General features: G+C 33.6%; 5 pseudogenes; 1 reads left to right on the top strand and 4 right to left on the bottom strand.

Moving 5' to 3' along the window:
- Positions 1-8,469: 8,469 nt before the first annotated feature.
- Positions 8,470-10,061, bottom strand: LOC121218333 (acetyl-coenzyme A carboxylase carboxyl transferase subunit beta, chloroplastic-like; annotated as a pseudogene).
- A 611-nt stretch (positions 10,062-10,672) lies between these two features.
- Positions 10,673-12,238, bottom strand: LOC121218332 (ribulose bisphosphate carboxylase large chain-like; annotated as a pseudogene).
- Positions 12,239-12,589: 351 nt separating this feature from the next.
- On the top strand, positions 12,590-14,813 carry LOC121218393 (ATP synthase subunit beta, chloroplastic-like; annotated as a pseudogene).
- An 11-nt stretch (positions 14,814-14,824) lies between these two features.
- Positions 14,825-17,689, bottom strand: LOC121218394 (protein TIC 214-like; annotated as a pseudogene).
- Positions 17,690-17,721: 32 nt separating this feature from the next.
- LOC121218334 (protein TIC 214-like) lies at positions 17,722-18,459 on the bottom strand (annotated as a pseudogene).
- Positions 18,460-21,677: the final 3,218 nt, after the last annotated feature.

Genomic DNA, 21,677 nt, shown 5'->3' on the forward strand with positions numbered 1-21,677 from the left:
CACTAAGATTTCGAATAGCTTTCCCGAGTTCAAGTTGATTATGTTTCGCCTCTTACTCGGAGAAAAACGATCAAACAATTCCCAATCATGGTCCTTGCGAATTGAATCATCCATATAATATACAAAAAGAAACTCCAGATATTTGATATCTTTCTCTTTGAATGAGATCTCAATTCTAGCGATGGTTTCATTAAATATCTTACGACTAGAATCCCTCTTTTTTCTTATCTAGGTCTTTCACCACCGCGAACCCCGGTTAGATTCAGGCATGATACACTTTTTAGTTATTGGGAGAACCCAAGTACTCTATTTCGGATCTAGGAAATAGCTCTCAGAGATATTTTTTCCTTTTGGAAGATACAGGAGCGAAACAATCAACTTATTGATATTGGAAGAGCCAAAAGATTCTTCCAATTTATCATTTCTAGGTCCAATGGAATTCATACGTATAGGAAGAAGCCCTGTCAAATAGAGATTTTTTCTTTCGACCATATTTCGATTGTTAATACGATATATAAGGACCGCTACTACAAATAGTACTACACCCTTGATCGTGAAATATCGATTACTTGTTGAACCCTGTGAATTGCGTGAAAGTAGGATGCTCCAAATTCGGGGGTCCAAGAGTTTTATAAAACGTTCTTGTTGGAAAAAATGTGAATGAAAGATCCCACTGAATTGAGTTGGGTCCAATAATCTAAGAAATAGTGAGAATTCTTGATCTCTCTCAATATCTCTCTCAATTCGAAAATCCAGGATTTGAATTTATGTATTTTCATTGATTCCTCATAAATTGCATTGATTTATCCTAAAGACTTCATTTCAATTGGAATTTGGTTATTCACCATGTACGAGGATCCTCGCTAAGCATCCATGGCTGAATGGTTAAAGCGCCCAACTCATAATTGGCGAATTCCTAGGTTCAATTCCTACTAGATGCACGCCAATGGGACCCTCCAATAAGTCTATCGGAATTGGCTCTGTATCAATGGAATCTCATCATCTATACATAACGAATTGGTGTGGTATATTCATATCATAACATATGAATAGTAAAACTAGCATTCTTATTGAGACTCGAACTCATAGCGAAGAAAATAGATTTATGGATGGAATCAAATATGTAGTAGTTACAGAGAAAAGTATTCGGTTATTGGTGAAAAATCAATATACTTCTAATGTCAAATCAGGATCAACTAGGACAGAAATAAAGCATTGGGTCAAACTCTTCTTTAGTGTCAAGGTAATAGCTATGAATAGTCATCGACTCCCCGGAAAGGGTAGAAGAATGGGACCTATTATGGGACATACAATGCATTACAAGCGTATGATCATTACGCTTCAACCAGGTTATTCTATTCCACCTCTTAGAATGAAAAGAACTTAAATCAAAATACTTAATAGCATGGTGATACATTTATAAAAAACTTCTACCCTGGGCACACGCAATGGAGCCGTAGACAGTCAAGTGAAATCTATTACACGAAATAAATTGTTCTATGGACAGCATCGTTGTGGTAAAGGTCGTAATGCCAGAGGAATCATTACCGCAAGGCATAGAGGGGGAGGTCATAAGTGTCTATACAGTAAAATTGATTTTCGACGAAATGAAAAAGACATATATGGTAGAATCATAACCATAGAATACGACCCTAATCGAAATGCATACATTTGTCTCATACACTATGGGGATGGTGAGAAGAGATATATTTTACATCCCAGAGGGGCTATAATTGGAGATACCATTGTTTCTGGTACAGAAGTTGCTATAAAAATGGGAAATGCCCTACCTTTGAGTGCGGTTTGAACTATTGATTTACGTAACTGGAAGGAACCAATTAGGTTTACGACGAAACCTAAAAATTGATCATTGATCCAATTTGAGTACCTCTATAGGATAGACCTCAACAGAAAACTGAAGAGTAACGGCAGCAAGTGATTGAGTTCAGTAGTTCCTCATATGAAATTATTGACTCTAGAGATATAGTAATATGGAGAAGACAAAATTGTTTCAACGACCGACAGAACCAGAAGCGCCCCTTGTTTCAAAGAGAGGAGGACGGGTTATTCACATTTCATTTGATGGTCAGAGTTGAATTGAAAGCTAAGCAGTGGTAATTCGAAAGATTCCTCGGGGGAAAAATATAGATGTCTCCTACGTTACCCATAATATGTGGAAGTATCGACGTAATTTCATAGAGTCATTCGGTCTGAATTCTACATAAAGAACATAAGCCAGATGACGAAACGGGAAGACTTAGGATGTAGAAGATCATAACATGAGTGGTTCGACAGATTTCGATTCCTATATATCCACTCATTTGGTACTTTATTGTACAATATATATAAGAATTATACGAATCCATCTGTATAGATATCATAATCTACATCCAAAAAGCCGTATGCTTTGGAAGAAGCTTGTATAGTTTGGGGAGGGGTTTTGATTGATCGATTAAAAAGAAGAATCTACTTCAATCGATATGCCCTTACAAAAATAAAAAAATATATATTTAAACTAAAAAAATGGCGCGTTCACTAAAAAAAATCCTTTTGTAGCAAATCATTTATTAAAAAAAATCGAAATACTTAATACAAAATCGGGAAAAGAAATAATAATAACTTGGTCCAGAGCATCTACCATTATACCCACAATGATCGGCCATACTATCACTATCCATAATGGAAAAGAACGTTTGCCCATTTACATAACGGATCGTATGGTAGGACATAAATTTGGAGAATTCGCACCTACTATAAATTTTTGCACATGCAAAAAATGGTAATAAATCTCGTCGTTAATATTATTATAATTTATTATAATAAAAAAATAGAGATTAATTAATGAATTCATTAGTGAGAGGTAAACCTTATGATAAAGATAAAGAAACACAGAAGGAACCCATATACAACTTTAGACAAAGTATACGCTTTAGGTCAACATATATGTATGTCTACTTACAAAGCACGAAGAATAATTGATTAGATTTGTGGGTGTTCCTACGAAGAAACACTTATGATACTAGAACTCATACCTTATCGAGCATGTTATCCCATTTTAAAATTTGTTTACTTTGCAGCAGCAAATGCTCGTCACAATAGGGGTTTCAATGAAGCGAGTTTAATCATTAGTCAAGTCACAGTAAACGAGGGAACTACTCTGAAAATACTAAAACCTCGAGCTCGAGGACGGAGTTATCTGATAAAAAAACCCACTTGTCATATAACTATTACATTGAAAGATCTTGAATTTGAACCACTTGACAGATATATGTTGCGCCCAAAACCAAAAAACACCGGATGGCTAGGATGGCTAAAAAATGGATAAATAAGAACATAAATATGTCATATCCTAATATATAGTAGTGGAGGATTATGGGACAAAAAATAAATCCACTTGGTTTCAGACTTGGTACAACCCAAAGTCATCATTCTCTTTGGTTTGCACAACCGAAAAAGTATTCCGAGGGTCTACAAGAAGATAAAAAAATAAGAGACTGTATCAAGAATTATGTACAACAAAATATGAGACTATCTTCTGGCGTCGAGGGAATTGTACGTATAGAGATTCAAAAAGACTGGATCTAATTCAGGTGATAATCTATATGGGTTTTCCTAAATTATTAATTGAAGATAGGCCACGAAAACTCGTAGAACTACAGATGAATGTGTAAAAAGAACTTAATTGTATGAATTGGAAACTCAACATTGCTATTACAAGAATTGGAAATCCTTATGGGCACCCTAATATTCTTACCGAATTTATAGCCAGACAATTAAAGAATCGGGTTTCATTTCGAAAGGCAATGAAAAAGGCTATTGAATTAACTGAGCAAGTGGATTCAAAAGGAATTCAAATACAAATTGTAGGGCGTATCGACGGAAAAGAAATCGCACGTGTCGAATGGATCCGAGAAGGTAAGGTTGCTCTACAAACCATTGGAGCGAAAATTGAGTATTGCTCTTATAGAGTTCGAACTATCTATGGAGTATTAGGAATCAAAATTTGGATATTTATAGATGAAGAATAATAAGATTAAGACTCTACTTGTCTTTCCGTTCTATTCTGCTATAGAACAAAAAATGACTAATTCTTTGATTTTTTTGATTGAATATAAAAATAAAAAAATGAGAAGTTCTAAATTCTATAAGGTTAAATAAAAATTTGATTGATCATTTGATATAATTGCTATGCTTAGTGTGCGACTCGTTGGGTTTTTTAGGCTTAGGATTCAAAAAAAATGGGCGGACCACAGTATAAGCTAATAACTATAGCACTAATAACCAACTCATCGCTTCGGATTATCTGGATCCAAAGAATCATCAAGATATGATATATTGGTCATATCATTATAGCAACTGAATTTTTTTTGCATTAAGTAAGATATTATGAATAGATCGAAATTGTGAAGTAAAATAAAAAGTATGTGGATAAATAGAAGGATGAGAGAAGAGAGAAACAGAAATAGCAATGAAATGATATAGGATTCCAATATGTAAGGTCTATGAAGCATCTCATAAAGAGCAATGTAATAGAGCATCAATAGAGATTCATCAATAATTAGATGAATATTGTTCATTGAAGAAAAAATCAAGAGCCTTAACTTAAGTCAATAAAGACTGAGAAGGTTACTCAAGAACAATTTTATTTTTATTTTATTAAATTAAATAAAAATATTAATAAATTAAGGCTCCATTGGAGAATTCAGACCTAAGCATTAATCGAGAGCGATGGGGACGACGGAACCCGTGAATGCAGAGGATTCTATTGAAAACGAATCCTAATGATTTATCGGGGAGGATGGCGGAACAAACCAGAGACCACTGCATTTCTTTTTATTCTGATTCTGAGAGGTCATGGGTTAACCCGACAACTGAACTAGAAAAAGAGTAAATATTCGCCCGCAAAATTTGAGTTTCATTTTATTTGATTGTTCCATTTTTGTCGATCTGAATCTGATATGAATATGATAAAAAACAAAATAAAGATTCGTTATAACATTATAACAAAACCAAGATAAGACATTATCTAGAAATAGAATCCATGTTTAATTCCTTATACTTATATATATCCAATAGATCCAAACAAGATAAAAAATTTCTAATAGATCAGATAAAATCGCAAAGCAAAGAATCCCAAGATTCAATTATTTATTAACTACATGTATACCTTAAGATTAAGAATTAAATAGTTTTTAGTCATTTTTTTCGCGAGGAGCTGGATGAGAAGAAACTCTCATGTCCAATTCTGTAGTAGAGATGGAATTCATACCCGATTTCGTAAACAACATAGAGGAAGAATGAAGGGGATATCGTATTGAGGTAATCGGATTTGTTTCGGTAGATATGCTCTTCAAGCACTTGAACCCGCTTGGATTACATCTGGACAAATAGAAGCGGGGCGCCGCGCAATGACATGAAATGTATGCCGTGGTGGAAAAATATGGGTACGTATATTTCCAGACAAACCCGTTATGGTAAGACCTATAGAAACACGTATGGGTTCGGGAAAGGATCTACCGAGTATTGGGTAGCATCGTTAAATCAGGCAGAATACTTTATGAAATGATTGGAGTAGCCGAAAATATAGCCAAAAAGGCTATTTCAATAGCGACGTCAAAAATGCCTATAAAAACTCAATTAATTACTATAGATGCAAGATATAGAAGGGGAGTGAATGCTTTCTTTTTTTCCATTTTTTCATCTGTGAGTTGTTAATAAACCCACCTCATTCGTTGACTTTATGTGATCTAATCTTTCTATCAAGCATGCCTTTCATTATATTATAAAGTAGGGGCCCATGAATCTATTCTCTGTTTTTTTTTTGATTCAGTGCTTAGCCCTTGAATCTAATTGAATCTAAAAAGAATACAAAATATAGAAAATAAGAATCCACTTTGAATTTGAATGAAATATATATTATTGTTATATTGATATTGTTATTGTTTCCAGATATCTCAATTGATCAAATTTGAAGCAACTGCCCTCTTTTGATAACTGCCCAAAAGAATCGCTTCAAATAATAAAAATTGTTCTATTCAAATTTTGAGATGAAGGAGCGCCCTGTCTATATCAAGATCGCAATCAAATATGTCGAAAATTTTCGCGGGTTATCTAAACTATATATAGTCTAGAGTCCAGCAATAATTGAAAAAAAATTAGGAAAAATATTATGCTGATAAAAAATGAGTGACAAAAAAAACAGAAAAGTATCATTACGTTTATCATTATGTTATAAGAAATAAATCCACTTGTTTAGTTCTTTAGTTCTTAAGGAGCAAAAAAGAAAGGATAAAAGGAGAGGGGCTGATTGAGAAAAGAAAAGTAGAGAAAATTTACAAGATATGATCTATCTATATCAAAGTCTTTATTTTGAAATACTTTGATATATGAGATGAATCCAGTATTTTGATTTCTTGCTTATTTTGTTACTGAATTAAGTTGAGCGGTTTTACATTTACAGACACATAAAAAACTATTTTTGTGGAAGAAAAACAGTTTTTTTATGTTATGACTCTTCCGTATACGTCCGCTTTGGTTTGAATGGGCATTCTGAAGAAACTTCAATTTAGTTCTGCTATAGAAAAAAGAGGATTCTTGGATTGAGCTTTTTCCTCTCGGCGAGAAAGCTTTTATTCTGCAATTCATTTCAAAAGGCTTCAATCGGTACACGCAAAAAATAGGCCAATTCAGCAGCTTTTTGTTCAATTTCGCGCGGAGTCTAATTCTCATCAGTACGAGTCAAGAGAACGGCCCCCTAGCCTCTGATTTCCATATAAATACACGACGAGCATAAATACCCTCTTTAACTTCTATTCTGATGGACTGAATATCTTTCATAAGGAATTGTAGAAAGATGCGACGATTTTTTCCAGGAAAACCCCAACGAAAAATACATACTATTCCCTCCTTTCTATCGAATCGATCATAACCACTGCCTACATTCCAAAAAATTGTGCACCAGAAATAGGAACTAATAAAGAGGCATGCGATCCCATAGAAAGACATCACGATTCCTTGTGGAAAAAAAACTATTTGCTGAGAAGGAAATAAAGATATCAAATTCCTACCAAGATAACTAGAAGTTCCAACTAATAAAAACCCTAATGAACCAAAAAAACGGATAAAAGCCCAGCAGAAATTGCTTGTTTTTCGAGATCCCACTATAAATTCTATCCATATAGATTTTGATCGCCAACTCATACATACTAGATCTAGTTGCATTTTATTCGAATTGAGAGAATAACCAAAAAAATTCGGCTTTACTTTTTTGTTTCCGAAGTAACTCTCATCAACTAGGACTATTTTGATATGAACTTTTAGAAGGAGTTCATCAAATTGCTCTGATCTAAAATCATCCCCTTTATATGATCGCCTATACGGATCTACTAGATATATATACTTTAATTTCATACATCCGTTCGGTACCGATCCACTTGCTATAATTCATTTAACCCTATACCATGTTTACGTATGCATAAGAGGGGATTTTTCATTTATGTTCGGTTCGGGTAAGCCGGATGTTCTACACTATTCTACTAAATAGGTATCCATGACATCTAAGTCTTGAAAAAAAATAGATAAGATTTGGTCTTGGCCCCATCGAATCTAAAAAATCTTAGTTTTTTGAACATACAAAGATAATGAAGCCATTGCAATTGCCGAAAATACTAGGCCTACTAAAGGCATAAAAATAGAGGGAAAACTGCTGAAAGTTGTCATAAAATGGGTACCTCCATTTAATATTTGTACCTGTTATTGTTATATTGTTTAGTTAGAAATATATCTTATAACGATTATATTATAATTCATTTATTATACTAATTATATCTAAATACTAAGTATATCTAAGCGAGTCTATATATCTAATAGATATCTAATAAGTGCAAGGAATGTAGAATTAAATAAAATGACTTGCTCATCTTTTTAAATCAAATAAAATAGGTGTATATCATAAGATAATCCACTTTCTTTGTTATCTTACTTTATTCATACTTTTCTTATTATTCTATTGTTCTTGTCTTCTAATTTCAATTTTTGAATTTACTAAATAAAGAGTTTATTACAAATTGTCGAAAGATTCGATTCATTAGAATCCGATCCAAGAACAGGTATTATTAGTAAAAATAGAATTTTCGGGAGATATAGAAAGATGCAAAACTCTATATTTCTATTATATTTTTTCTCTATTTATATTATATATACATACGCAATAGAGGAAGATAAAATTCGTTTATTTGTCTCTCCAAATTCGAATTTCATTTCAGAGAGGGAAAAATTTCCTTTTTATCATGTTGCTAGAGGTTTACGCATTAGTAATATCGGATAATGATAATAATCATTATCCATATAATTTGTTTTTCGACAATTCCTTTTTTTGTCACAAAGTCAAAGCCCACGTAATGGGCTTTGACTTTGATTCTGATAAACTAACTACCTTTTCACTACAAATAAAAAAATTTACCATTTCACTACAAATAAAAAAATTTCACTTAAGACTCTACTTGATTGAATTTTGATTCAAAGGAAAAAAAACCGTAGAGCTGAACTAACTCATTCAGAACACCTTTTAAAGGATTACGTGGTACGATTGGATCGAATAAACCTTTATGGAATAAATATTCAGCCGCCTGTTAACCTTCCGGTATTGTTTTATTCAATGTTTACTCAATTACTCTTTTACCCACAAATGCAATATAGGCATTGGGTTCAGCAATAATGATATCCCCCAACATACCAAAACTCGCGGTCACTCCACCAGTAGTAGGAGATGTAAGAATTGATACATAAAATAACTTTTTATTTGATTGAGAATCATAAAAGCGGAAGATATTTTAGCCATTTACATCAAGCTCAAACTTCCTTCTTGCATGCGTGCTCCTCCGGAAGCACACACTAAATAAGAGGTAAAAAATTATTGGTAGCATATTAGATCAAACGGGTGATTTTCTCGCCTACTACGGATCCCATACTCCCTCCATAAACTGGAAATCTATAACCCCGATTGCTATAGGAATACCGTTTAGTTGACCCGTGCCTGTTTGAATAGCCTCAGTTAATCCTGTCTTTCTTTGATAAAAGTCAATACGATCTTTATAAAGCTCTTCTTCAGACTGAAATTCAATGGGATCCAGAGAGATCATGTCTTCATCCATAGGATCCCAAGTGCCTGGATCAATCGAAAGTTCGATTCTATTTGAACTCCTCATTTTCAAATGATATCCACATTGTTCACAAATATTGATTTTTGAATTAAGTGATTTCTTATAATTTACTCCATAACAATTTTTGCATTCGCATTGAACCCACAAATCCTTGCATAGATCGAGATCATTAGAACTTTCTTTTAGAGTTAAATCATTAACATTTTCACGAGTTATTATATCAAAATTCTTGCGTTCACTACTATTTCCACCTTCGCCACAAATGTAATTATAAATATAATTATCATTGGAATTGTCACTACCACTTAAAATGGAACTAATTATTCCAACCATTGTTAGTATCATTATCATCCAAGTTAAAATGATAGTGGGACTCATCATTTTTCGATTCATTATTCATATAACTAGAATTATGATAACTATATAAAAACTTTCTAGTTCACTCAAAACAGAATGATCATTGTTAAGCTAAAAAAATTTGATTTTCACTATCAAAATATATGGAATAACGGTCCTGATACTATCCCTAATTAAAAAGGTGTCATCAGAAATGAAAGTTCAAATGTCTTTGACGTCAACTAAATGATCAACCTTACTATAATAACTAGAGCTGTCACTACAATCATGAATGTTTTTATCCGTATCATTTCTAGTCGGGTCTTCGTTTACAGTAGTATTTTCAACAGAACCAATGTGGCTATCCCTTGATTTACTTAGCCCACATCTGTATTCTAATTCTCCCTTAGACAAGATCAAATTGAACCATGATTTTTCCATAGAGCTTTCTTGCCTCTATTTCCATGAAAGTACAGTAGATGAATAGTCATTCGATGAAAAATCAATTGAATATTTTATTTCCTATCAGAATACGCATACTAGATACAATCAGTAGGGTTATTAACGAACAATGAGTAAATATTGCAAGAAACGATTCCCTTTTTTGAGAACCTAGAGTAGCAGTTCATTATATATGATAGATCTCTTTTTTCTTTTGAATTAGAAATATCAATTTTCAATTAGAAATAGTAATTTCCCCATGTTGTGTAAAATCTGCACTGAAAAATGGAAAAAAGAAAATTTTCTCCTATCAAGAACCTTTTTCGTAAAATTTCGTCTACTAATACAATACAATAAGTTTCTATTCCAACACGGAGCCAAAAGGACAACATACATGGGTAGAAGAAGTTGTGATGCTTGGCTCGATCCATGATCCGAAACCGTGGTATATAGGATAGAAAAGAATACACCAATCCTAAGGATCCATACATAGGATTAATTATGGACCCAGGAGAAAATTTGAGTTGTGTTTAGTCTTTTATTTTTGTATTTCAGATCTTGTATATCTAGATAAAAATATATCTATAAAAAATAAAGACAATAGAATTGGCTCAATCCTTTTAGTAAAAGATTGGGCCTAGTTTAATTGTAATTCAACAAACTAACAGTAATTACTGAATTACAAAGTATCCATTGCTTCGAATTCAAATTTGATTTATCAAGCTGGTTTATCTAATTTATCCACTGCATCGAATTCAAATTTGATCGCCTTCTATACTTCACAAGAAGCAGCTAGTTCAGGACTCCATTTGCTAGCCTCGCGGATAATTTCATTACCCTCGTGGGCAAGGTCACATCCCTCATTACGAGCTTTTACACATGCTTCTAAAGCTACTCGATTAGCTACGGCACTCGGTGCATTTCCCCAAAGGTGTCCTAAAGCTCCTCCACCGAATTGTAGTACGAAATCATCTCCAAAGATCTCAGTCAAAGCAGGCATATTCCAAATGTGAATACCCTTCGAAGCTACGGGCAGAATACCTGGCATAGAAACCCAATCTTGAGTGAAATAAATACCACGGCTTCGATCTTTTTCAATAAAATCATCACGTAGTTAATCAACAAAGCCTAAAGTTCTGTCCCTTTCTCCTTCAAGTTTACCTACTACTGTACCAGCGTGAATATGATCTCCACCAGACATACGTAAAGCTTTAGCTACTACACAAAAGTGCATACCATGATTCTTCTATCTATCAATAACTGCGTGCATTGCGCAATGGATGTGAAGAAGTAGACCATTATCTCGGCAATAATGAGCCAAGCTAGTACTTGCAGTGAACCCACCTGTTAAGTAGTCGTGCATTATGATAGGAACTCCCAATTCTCTAGCACACACGACCCTTTTGATCATTTCTTCACATGTACGTGCAGTAGCATTCAAGTAATGCCCTTTGATTTCACCTGTTTCAGCTTGTGATTTATAAATTGCTTCGGCACAAAATAAGAAATGGCCTCTCCAACGCATAAATGGTTGGGAGTTCACATTCTCACCATCTTTGGTAAAATCAAGCCCACCTCGTAGACATTCATAAACTGCTCTACTGTAGTTCTTAGCGGATAAGCCCAATTTAGGTTTAATAGTACATCCTAATAGAGGGCGACCATACTTGTTCAATTTATCTCTTTCAACTTGGATGCCATGAGGCGGGCCTTGGAAAGTTTTAATATAAGTAGTAGGGATTTGCAAATCCTCTAGACGTAGAGCGCGCAGGGCCTTGAACCCAAATACATTACCCACAATGGAAGTAAACATGTTAGTAACAGACCCTTCTTCAAACAGGTCTAAAGGGTAAGCTACATAACATATATATTGATCTTCTTCTCTAGGAACAAGTTCAATGTGGTGGCATCGCCCTTTGTAACGGTCAAGGCTGGTAAGCCCATCGATCCACACAGTTGTCCATGTACCAGTAGAAGATTTAGTAGCTACACGGCCCCTGGTTCTTCAGGCGGAACACCGAGTTGAGGAGTTACTCGGAAGGCTTCCAAGAAATCAGTATCTTTGACTTCATATTCGGGAGTATAATAAGTCAATTTATACTCTTTAACACCAGATTCGAATCCAACACTTGCTTTAGTCTCTGTTTGTGGTGACATAAGTCCCTCTTTACAACTCATGAATTAAGAATTCTTGCAACAACAAGGTCTACTCGATATAAATGAGGAGTTAATGAAACCTTTTTGAAGAAATCTTTCGAAAAATTATCAACGAATCCGAAAGGTTCCTTATTAGACCATGGTATTTATTTCACCAAATACATCATTATTCTATATTCTTTCATATGTATGGCGCAACCCGATCCGTGTTTTTCAAGTTTCTAATTCCTTAATTTTTTTTGAATCCAAATTCTAAATGCAAATGAAATAAATAAAATAGAAATAGATAAAAATAATAAATAATATAAAAATAATAAATAATAATAAAAATAATACTAATATATATTAGAATATATATAATAGAATAGATAAATATATAATAGAATTAATATTCTAACATCTAATATAAATTATATATTATATATTATAAGCTCATAATAAAATAAGAAATTCACCCTTGACAGTAATATATGTTGTATATGTAAATCCTAGATGTGAAAACAGGTGTAATTGGCCCTGAAATGAAAAAAAAGGGAATATAGATGGAAAAAGGGGGGAGAGGTTGGACGTAAAGTAAAAAAAATCGATATGCTAAAATAAAATATGAAATGAAATTGAAACAAGGCTAATGAGATAGAAATAAGGAATCATAAATAGAGTTCGGGCTCGAATTCCATAGATAATATGGATGGTGTTGCCTATAATGATGGACAAATGAAAGACTCTCTGAAAATTTTTATTTATCCACTTCCTATTTTGAAAATAGGTTGGTTGAACTTAAAAATTCCTTCATTGAATAAGGAAACAATCCAATTGCATGCACTTGAATTGGATGGGACCAACGAAATCGAGCGCTATCCCTCATTTCTTATTGAATTAACTGATCAACCTCCTGTCGAAGATTTTTTTGTATTAGATAATTTTGGAAAAAAAATGACATATTTCACTTTATTATGAAAATAAATCCTACTACTTCTGTTCCTAGAGTTTCCACGCTTGAAAAAGAAAATCTGGGGCGTATTTCTCAAATCATCGGTCCAGTACTGGTTGTAGCCTTTCCCTCGGGCAAGATGCCTAATATTTACAACGCCCTAGTAGTTAAGGGTCGAGATACCGCCGGTCAAAAAATTAATGTAACTTGTGAGGTACAACAATTATTAGGAAATAATCGAGTTAAAGTTGTAGCTATGAGCGCTACAGATGGTCTAACGAGAGGAATGAAAGTGATTGACACAGGAGTTGCTCTAAGTGTTCCAGTCGGCAGAGCGACCCTAGGACGAATTTTTAACGTGCTTGGAGAGCCCGTTGATAATTTAGGTCCTGTAGATACTCACACAACATCCCCTATTCATAAATCTGTGCCCGCTTTCATACAATTAGATACAAAATTATCTATTTTTGAAACAGGAATTAAAGTAGTCGATTTTTTAGGTCCTTATCGTCGTGGAGGAAAAATCAGACTATTTGGGGGGGCTGGGGTAGGTAAAACAATACTCATTATGGAATTGATCAACAACATTGCCAAAGCTCATAGGGGCGTATCCATATTTGGCGGAGTAGGTGAACGGACTCGTGAAGGAAATGATCTTTACATGGAAATGAAAAAATCTGGAGTAATTAATGAACAAAATCCTTCGAAATCAAAAGTGGCTTTAGTCTACGGTCAGATGAATGAACCGCCAGAAGCTCGTATGAGAGTTGGATTGACTGCCCTAACTATGGTGGAATATTTTTGAGATGTTAATAAACAAGACGTACTTCTATTTATAGACAATATCTTCCATTTTGTCCAAGCGAGATCCGAAGTATCTGCCTTATTGGGTAGAACGCCTTCCGCTGTGGGTTATCAACCCACCCTTAGTACCGAAATGGGTACTTTAGAAGAAAGAATTACTTCTACCAAGGAGGGATCCATAACTTCTATTCAAGCAGTTTATGTACCTGCGGATGATTTGACCGACCTTGCCCCTGCCACAACAAAGACAAAATTGTTCCAAGCGCCCCTTGTTTCAAAGAGAGGAGGACAGGTTATTCACATTTCATTTGATGGTCAGAGGCTAATTGAAAGCCGTATGCTTTGGAAGAAGCTTGTACAATTTGGGAAAGGGTTTTGATTGATCGATCAAAAATAAGAATCTACTTCAACCGATATGCCTTTAGGCACGGCCATACATAACATAGAAATCACAATTGGAAGGGGTGGACAATTAGCTAGAGCAGTGGGTGCTATTGCGAAACTGATTGCAAAGGAGGGGAAATCGGCCACATTAAAATTACCTTTTGGGGAGGTCCGTTTGATATCCAAAAACTGCTCAGCAATAGTTGGACAGGTGGGGAATGTTGGGGTGAACCAGAAAAGTTTGGGTAGAGCCGGATCTAAATGTTGGCTAGGTAAGCGTCCTGTAGTAAGAGGAGTAGTTATGAACCCTGTACACCATTCCCATGGGGGTGGTGAAGGGAGGGCTCCAATTGGTAGAAAAAAACCCACAACCCCTTGGGGTTATCCTGCACTTGGCAGAAGAAGTATAAAAAGGAATAAATATAGTGATAATTTGATTCTTCGTCGATGGAGTAAATAGGAGAGATTATTTCCTTCTTCGTCTTTACAAAAACAAAAATATATATTTTTAAAGTAAAAAAAATGGCGCGTTCACTAAAAAAAATCCTTTTGTAGAAAATCATTTATTAAAAAAAATCGAAAGGCTTAATACAAAAGCGAAAAAGGGAGGATAAGTCACAAAAAGCTTTTTCATTTTTATTTCTAATACTAATATTAGAAAGTGAAGAAAGTGAGGTTTTTGTAGTTGAAATAAAATGAGTTGTATTTTTAGTTGTTTTATTAATTCTTTCTTAATTTGCTTTATTATTGTGAATGAAGTTCTGAATCATTTTTTTTTGTTGATTCAAGAAAAAGTTGGGTATTGGTTCTTGGAATATTAATGATAAATAGAAGAATATCCATGTATATCTTTTCAATGAAAAATTTTATAAAAAAATAGAATTTCTGGATTAATCGAATATTTCTTCTTTTTACTATTTGCCAAAATTTTTTTGCTGATTCTACTATTTTATCCTGATAATTTTTTTTTGCTAATTCTACTATTTTATCCTAATAACTTATTTTGTTAGAACTACTATTTATTTCTTGAGTTAGAAATTCATTTTTCTTCTATTTTATAATTAGAATTTTTTGTATTTGATTTTTGATTGTGTTTGTTCTCTTAGTCAGATCTTATATATATATTTTTCTGTTAATGAATAATTTGTCCACGCCATAGATTGAATTTGAAGGGATGATTTGTGAATCATCTTATTACTAATTATTGAATCGTTCTTAGTTTCGCCCAATTCATATGGTTCTATCAACCCAAAAAATGGAATTGGATTTATTTTTGAAAGTTCTTTTATGAGTCCCTTTAGAAATAGAATGCTTTGAGTGATCCATTTTTTTGTTTCTTTTGAAGCTTTTCGAAACAATTTAGTTTTTTCTTTTAAAATTGTTAAAGCTATAAAACATTTCATTTTCCATTTTTTTTTATTTTTTTAGTTCTTTAAAAATAGGCTCAAAAAATGAACGCCGTTTTCGAAGAGAGCCGAAAGGTAGTTCAGTTTCCATTCCCCAAACTGTTAAAAAGAAAAAATCATTCTTTTGACCTTTCTTTTTTTTCATTGGATCTTTATGAGAGGGTTGTAGTTTAAATCTGTGCCAAGGTTTAAGGCAAAAAGGAAATAGGATCTTTATCTGAATACCGTCTGTTAACCAGTTTTTTGGAAATTCTGTTTCAGATAATTGAACACCATTATAAGTCCATTTAACATGCATTTCTCGATTCCAATCCGTTAAATCCTCAGACCACTCAGGAAATTGAAATAATAACATACGGGAAATGTTTTTAACTATTATCAATGAAGGTAATATAATATATTTTATAAGAATTGATTGGGTTATTAACACGGAGCCCCTTATTACTTGAGCAAGTAAAAGACTATCCCAAGCTTCTGCTATTTCTATCCTCATTTTCTCTTCTCTTTTGTATTTTTCTCTTTTAGCCTCGTCTTTTTTCTCGATCTTTTTTTCTGTATAATCAGAAATTTTGATTCTTTGTTTTTACATATCCAATTTTGAGATATTTGTTTCAGCGGTCCAGAAATATCAAAAGAAAAAAAGAGTGGTTTGTCTACTCTATCCAAAAAAAGGGGGGAATGTACATTTGCTTGAAACAGCTCCCAAGTAATTGTTTTATGCCTTTGGACACGCATGGAACCTTTTATTATGTCACGCCGAAAATCCGATTGTTGCGAATAGCATATCAAAGCCACTTCGTTTGTTTGATCAGGATCATTAGCATCCTTGGTATTAGTATAAGTATCGGCGTTTGCCTAGTTATTAGTAAAAATCACGACGCACTTGGATTTTCTTGAATGAATTTCATGCTTTGCTGTTACATTTTCCTCGTTTTCGCCCTCCTGTTGTTCTAAATCATTGATTAATTTGTATGACCATCGAGGAACTTTTTTACTTGTTTATTTTATTCCAATAGATTTTTTTCTAATTGTTTGATTTTTGGGATTAGTTATAACTATATTGAATAAAAATTTCAAAATTTTGACTCGATCCTCGGAATCGATATTTCCCTGTTCATCTTCTGTCAATGTCAATAAAGAGAGTTATTTTTTTGTTGCTAATGATTTTATATTGAGTGTATCTAGTGTCTGTTCAAGTTCTTGATAATTAGTAGTAAGAAGTAGAGCATGAATCTTATTTATCTAAATCGGATCCGTGTTTTTTTATAAGTTTGATTTATGCTTAAAGGAGAACCCCATTTTTTTATTCTTCCGCGGTAGGGTCCATGCAAGAAAGAATCATATAGTTTAGGCAAGTATTATCTTTTAGTTTCATTTTAGAGAATCGAGTCCCTTTTTCAAGTATGCCCAGATCAAAAGATTCCTTATCTAAAGATTCGACTCTTTTTATAAACTCCTTACTAAAATTTCTTTTTTTTAGCTCATTGATAAAACTCCAATCAGTATACAATTCATCAGGAAACAATTTTTCTGGTGTGAAAAAATATTTTTTTTGTATCATTTCCCCAAAAGTTGATAAACTGGGTGGATACGTAAAAGATATTTTTTCTTTTCCATCACTTTGACATGTATAAAAAAATTGTGACATTTCATTTTTTATAGCATTTTCAACCTGGTCAATTTTTTATATATCGCAAAGGTCAATTCCATCATTTAGAATAAAAAAGAACTGTCACAAGAGGTTTTTCAATCCATAATAAATATTTATCTTCTTTTTTTTTAATATTTCTAATTTTGAACATTCTTGATTCCCATCCAGATAAGAGGTTTCATAAACCAGTTTATTTTTAGAGTATGTCTCTTTAAAACGAAAGTGGAGTTTGCCCTTTCTTTTTTTTCTTTCCTATCACTCGTAGCTTTTCTGTTTCGTCGATTTTGCTCGGATCCACCTCTTCCTCCGAAAAAAGGGAAGAAGAAGTATTTTCTTCGGTCCCCTGTTTCTGGTTAGCCCCTCCCCCTTCGGAAATAGTTTCTATTTCTATGTTTCTTTCTTCCTCACTTTCCCCCATTTCTTCCGTTTTGAAAATTCCTTTCAGTTTCTTAGTTAGAATGGGTGGCGGTATTCTGCCTAAATAGTAAACACAGGTAATAAATAACAGAATACTAAAGATTCGAGCCATAGAATTTCTAAATTCTGATACAAGATACTTATTAGATCAAATAAGTACATTAGACCTAATTAAATTATTTTGCTGTATCCAGACTAATACCAACCCAACCCATTTCATCAATAAAATATGACCAATTAACCAACCAACAAAACTACTTGTTACAAATAACATATTGTTGTTGCATCGAAACATATAGATGTTGACTAATCTGGCTAACATTGAACTTGGTAAAATGAAATGGTTGAATAATTGAATAATGAGATTATTCAGGAATACACATTGAATGCTAAGATTACGCATTGTATTTCTGGTAGAACGTCTATGATCAAAAAAGTCTTTGTGATTGTTCCAGAAGAAATGAAACAAAAGATACGGTAGAGCTAGCACAGTTATTGTATGAGGTTTACCCAATGCTAAATGCAGAGGTACATAGTAGATTGATATGAACATCATGATCCGGCCTGCAATAAACCCAGTGTTGCTGATACTCTCTTCTCAGTTCCTTCTTTTCCTTCTTCCATAACTCGAGCTCGTAGAAGGAAGATATAAGAGGGACCTATGGATAGTGTGGTCAGAAATCCATAATAGAGTCTAACCATAACAACCGAATTGAGTATCGTCATGTATAAGGTTATTAGATTCCCTGGTATAAAAGATTTTAAAATCATCATTAACTCCCTTTTTTCTTTTCTATTTCTGGATTATTATATGATGATTTTTGAACTTTCCATATACATATATAGAAATAGAAAAAGATAGACTAGAACCGACATCTCTTATGTGATGTCAATGACAATATAAAAATGGAATTGGGATCTAGATGGAATATAATGAAATAGAGCCACTTTGAGGTTCCCAATGAAATGAGGCATGGAACGGAGCCACTACGAAGAAGTTCCGGGGATTACGAAGGAAACTTCGAGTTCATATTGGTCATGGGTTGAGAATGGGAATTGAACTCTATGAGATCTAATCTCCCATTGTTCCTCAGTAGCTCAGCGGTAGATCAGTCGGCTGTTAACTGACTAGTCGTAGGTTCAAATCCTACTTGAGGAGATTTGATTCATTCAGAAATTAAAGAATTCAAAATGTCAAAATGAAAGGGTTCGCTTTGACCGTTAAAAGCAGGTAACCCGTTCCCTGTGTCTTTGTTTTTATTGCATTCTATCTCATCATATCACATCCTGTTTTGCGATATTTGAGAATCACTATCAATACCTCGGTGTAGGTGTCCGGGATAATCATTTGTTCCATAGTCCCGGGGCTATTTACAACCAGCCAATTAAAAATTCTCAGATGGACTAGTACTAGCAAATGCCTCAAAGATGCAGTCATTGATTCTCCCAAGAGGCCACAATTACCGCGAGCAAAGACATTAATTTAATGACGAGGAGCGCATTTTTCTATGCTACTAATACTTGTACTTGCTCTGCTATTCTGCCCAAGCCTGGCTGAGGAAGAGTTATGGGGCGTAAAACAAAAAAAATATGCTTATTTTGTTTTGGCCGGTAATACTATATATAAATATAAAATAGAAAAGTAAATATACGATAAATAATAAATAAAAGGCCACTCCATTTTGGTAAAAGACCCACGCCCAAGTTCCATAGCTTTGGGTCTGCTATCCCGATCATGGTTTTCCTACCCCAGAGGGAAAGGTCCTTCCCTTTTGGGCCGGTTGTGGGCGAGGAGGGATTCGAACCCCCGACACCATGGTTCGTAGCCACGTGCTCTAATCCTCTGAGCTATAGGCCCCACCTCGTCTCCACTAGATCTATTCCTAGGAGTACCCTAAAAAAAAGGAACCTTTCCTCTCTCTGGCCATTTCGGGTTAAGAAGATGTGAAAGTGCCTTTCTCTCTATAAGAATGGTGCGTTCCGAGGTTTGAAGTGGGAGAGAGGGGATTTCATAATTGGGGTTTTGAATGAGAACTAATTAAACGATTCTGTTGATCCATTCGAAGAATTAATCGTTTCACAATTAGTGAACTGAATTTATTAACATAACCCTGATTTTTTAAAAAAATCATCGGTTTATTTAAACCATGCTTATGAGCAAGTGCATAAATATACTCCCGAAAAATAAGTGGGTATAGGAAATCGTGTCGGCAGGATCTATTTGATTTGAACCAAAGATAGGGGATCTATTTGGTTATTAAATGATACATAGTGCGATACAGTCAAAACAAGGTATTATAGTAAGAAAGAATAGATACCTCGGAGACAGGCGGATTCATCAACGGATTCTCTATCCTATCTTTTGCCATCTAATTGATTTATGTTTGTTATAGGATAAGAAGACGGTTAGAAATCCTTTATTTTTTCAACCCAATCGCTCTTTTGATTTTGGAAAAAACTATCTTTTCTTTATGAATATACTGCTTCTTCTACACATTCATGGCTAACCTATAAAGGGAATGCCTAATAATAAGGACTCATAAAAAAATCGATAATTTACTCATGAGAAAAACCTTTACCACATTAGGCACTAATTTCTTTTTAACATTTAGATCAGGTAATCATTCAAATTGAGAACAGAAGCTCGTTACTTTTTGTTTCCCTATAATTGGGGCCGTAGAGCTCTATCCATTTATTCACTCGACCCAACTTTGAATTCAATTCATTTTTTGTTCCGCACCAAAAATTCAAAAACGGTTTGTTTTGGAATGATCCAGAAAAAAAAGGATTCTTAGAATTCTCCATTGCTACGACATGCTCTTTTTTCCATCCACTCCTTTCAGGATCAGTCGTGGTCTTAAAAACTCTACCGATGGTCTGAACAAATCCCTTTCTTCATACAAATATGTAAAAGATGCTAGTCACACTTAAAAGCAGAGTACTCTATCGTTGAATTAGCAACCTGAAAAATTAGAATATATAGATACAATCGAAATAAAAAAATGGAATTGCACTAGGCAATCAAAACACAAAATTCTCAGATAAAACCATAGAAATAGAAATAGAATAAGTGAAAATTTGCGGACCGCCTCTTGTCTTATTCATTCCATTGTTATCCTTTTTTTTTGTTTCAATACAATTACAATAAAAAACTTATTGTATCACAACAAATTCAAAGAAAGAACGCATTATTTGAATGAAGTGAAGTGCCAAACGAGGATAAATGGATCTATTTATCTATGATAGAATTATATTTGTTCGATACACTGTTGTCAATATGATTGTAAATTTTGAATATAAATGTTGAGAGTTGAGAAAAGAATAAAGAATACAAAAAAGACTACAAAAAATACAATGAATTAAAAGAATTCATTTTTTTATTTTTTATTAATTATTATTAATGTTTTCTCTTTTTATATGTTATATGTTATTTTATCTTATTTTATGTTGTTTTGTAAATGTTTAAATGCAATTACTTCATTTATTCACTTGATCTTTTCTCTCTCTATTTTCTGTCAACAAAATTGGCTTAATAAAATCGGGTTTTGTTGTTATAGAACACGGTATTCTAGATTTTATAGTAGCAATATTCTATAGTAGCAAAGCAATAAGAAATACGAATAATAAATTTTTTAAAAATAAAAGTCTGAATAGACCAAAAGAGGGGGGAGGAAATAATAAAGAAAAATTTATCCAAAGCTAGATATGAATTATCCACACCCTCTTTTTTGGATTTCATTAATTGAATTTTGTTTGATTAAGACTAAGTTCTGTAAAAACTCCCACCTTCTTTAAAAGATCATGAACAGTTGTTGTGGGTTGAGCTCTTTTTTCAAGGAAATAAAGAATGACAGGAACATTTAAATAGGTTTGATTATTTATCGGATCATAAAAACCCACTTTTCGAAAATCTCTTCCCTCTCTTCGGGATCGAACATCAATTGCAACGATTCGATAAACGGCTCATTGGGATAGATGTAGTTAATAAT

The sequence above is a fragment of the Gossypium hirsutum genome, chromosome D06 (assembly GCF_007990345.1).
Source record: "Gossypium hirsutum isolate 1008001.06 chromosome D06, Gossypium_hirsutum_v2.1, whole genome shotgun sequence".
Lineage (NCBI taxonomy): Eukaryota > Viridiplantae > Streptophyta > Magnoliopsida > Malvales > Malvaceae > Gossypium > Gossypium hirsutum.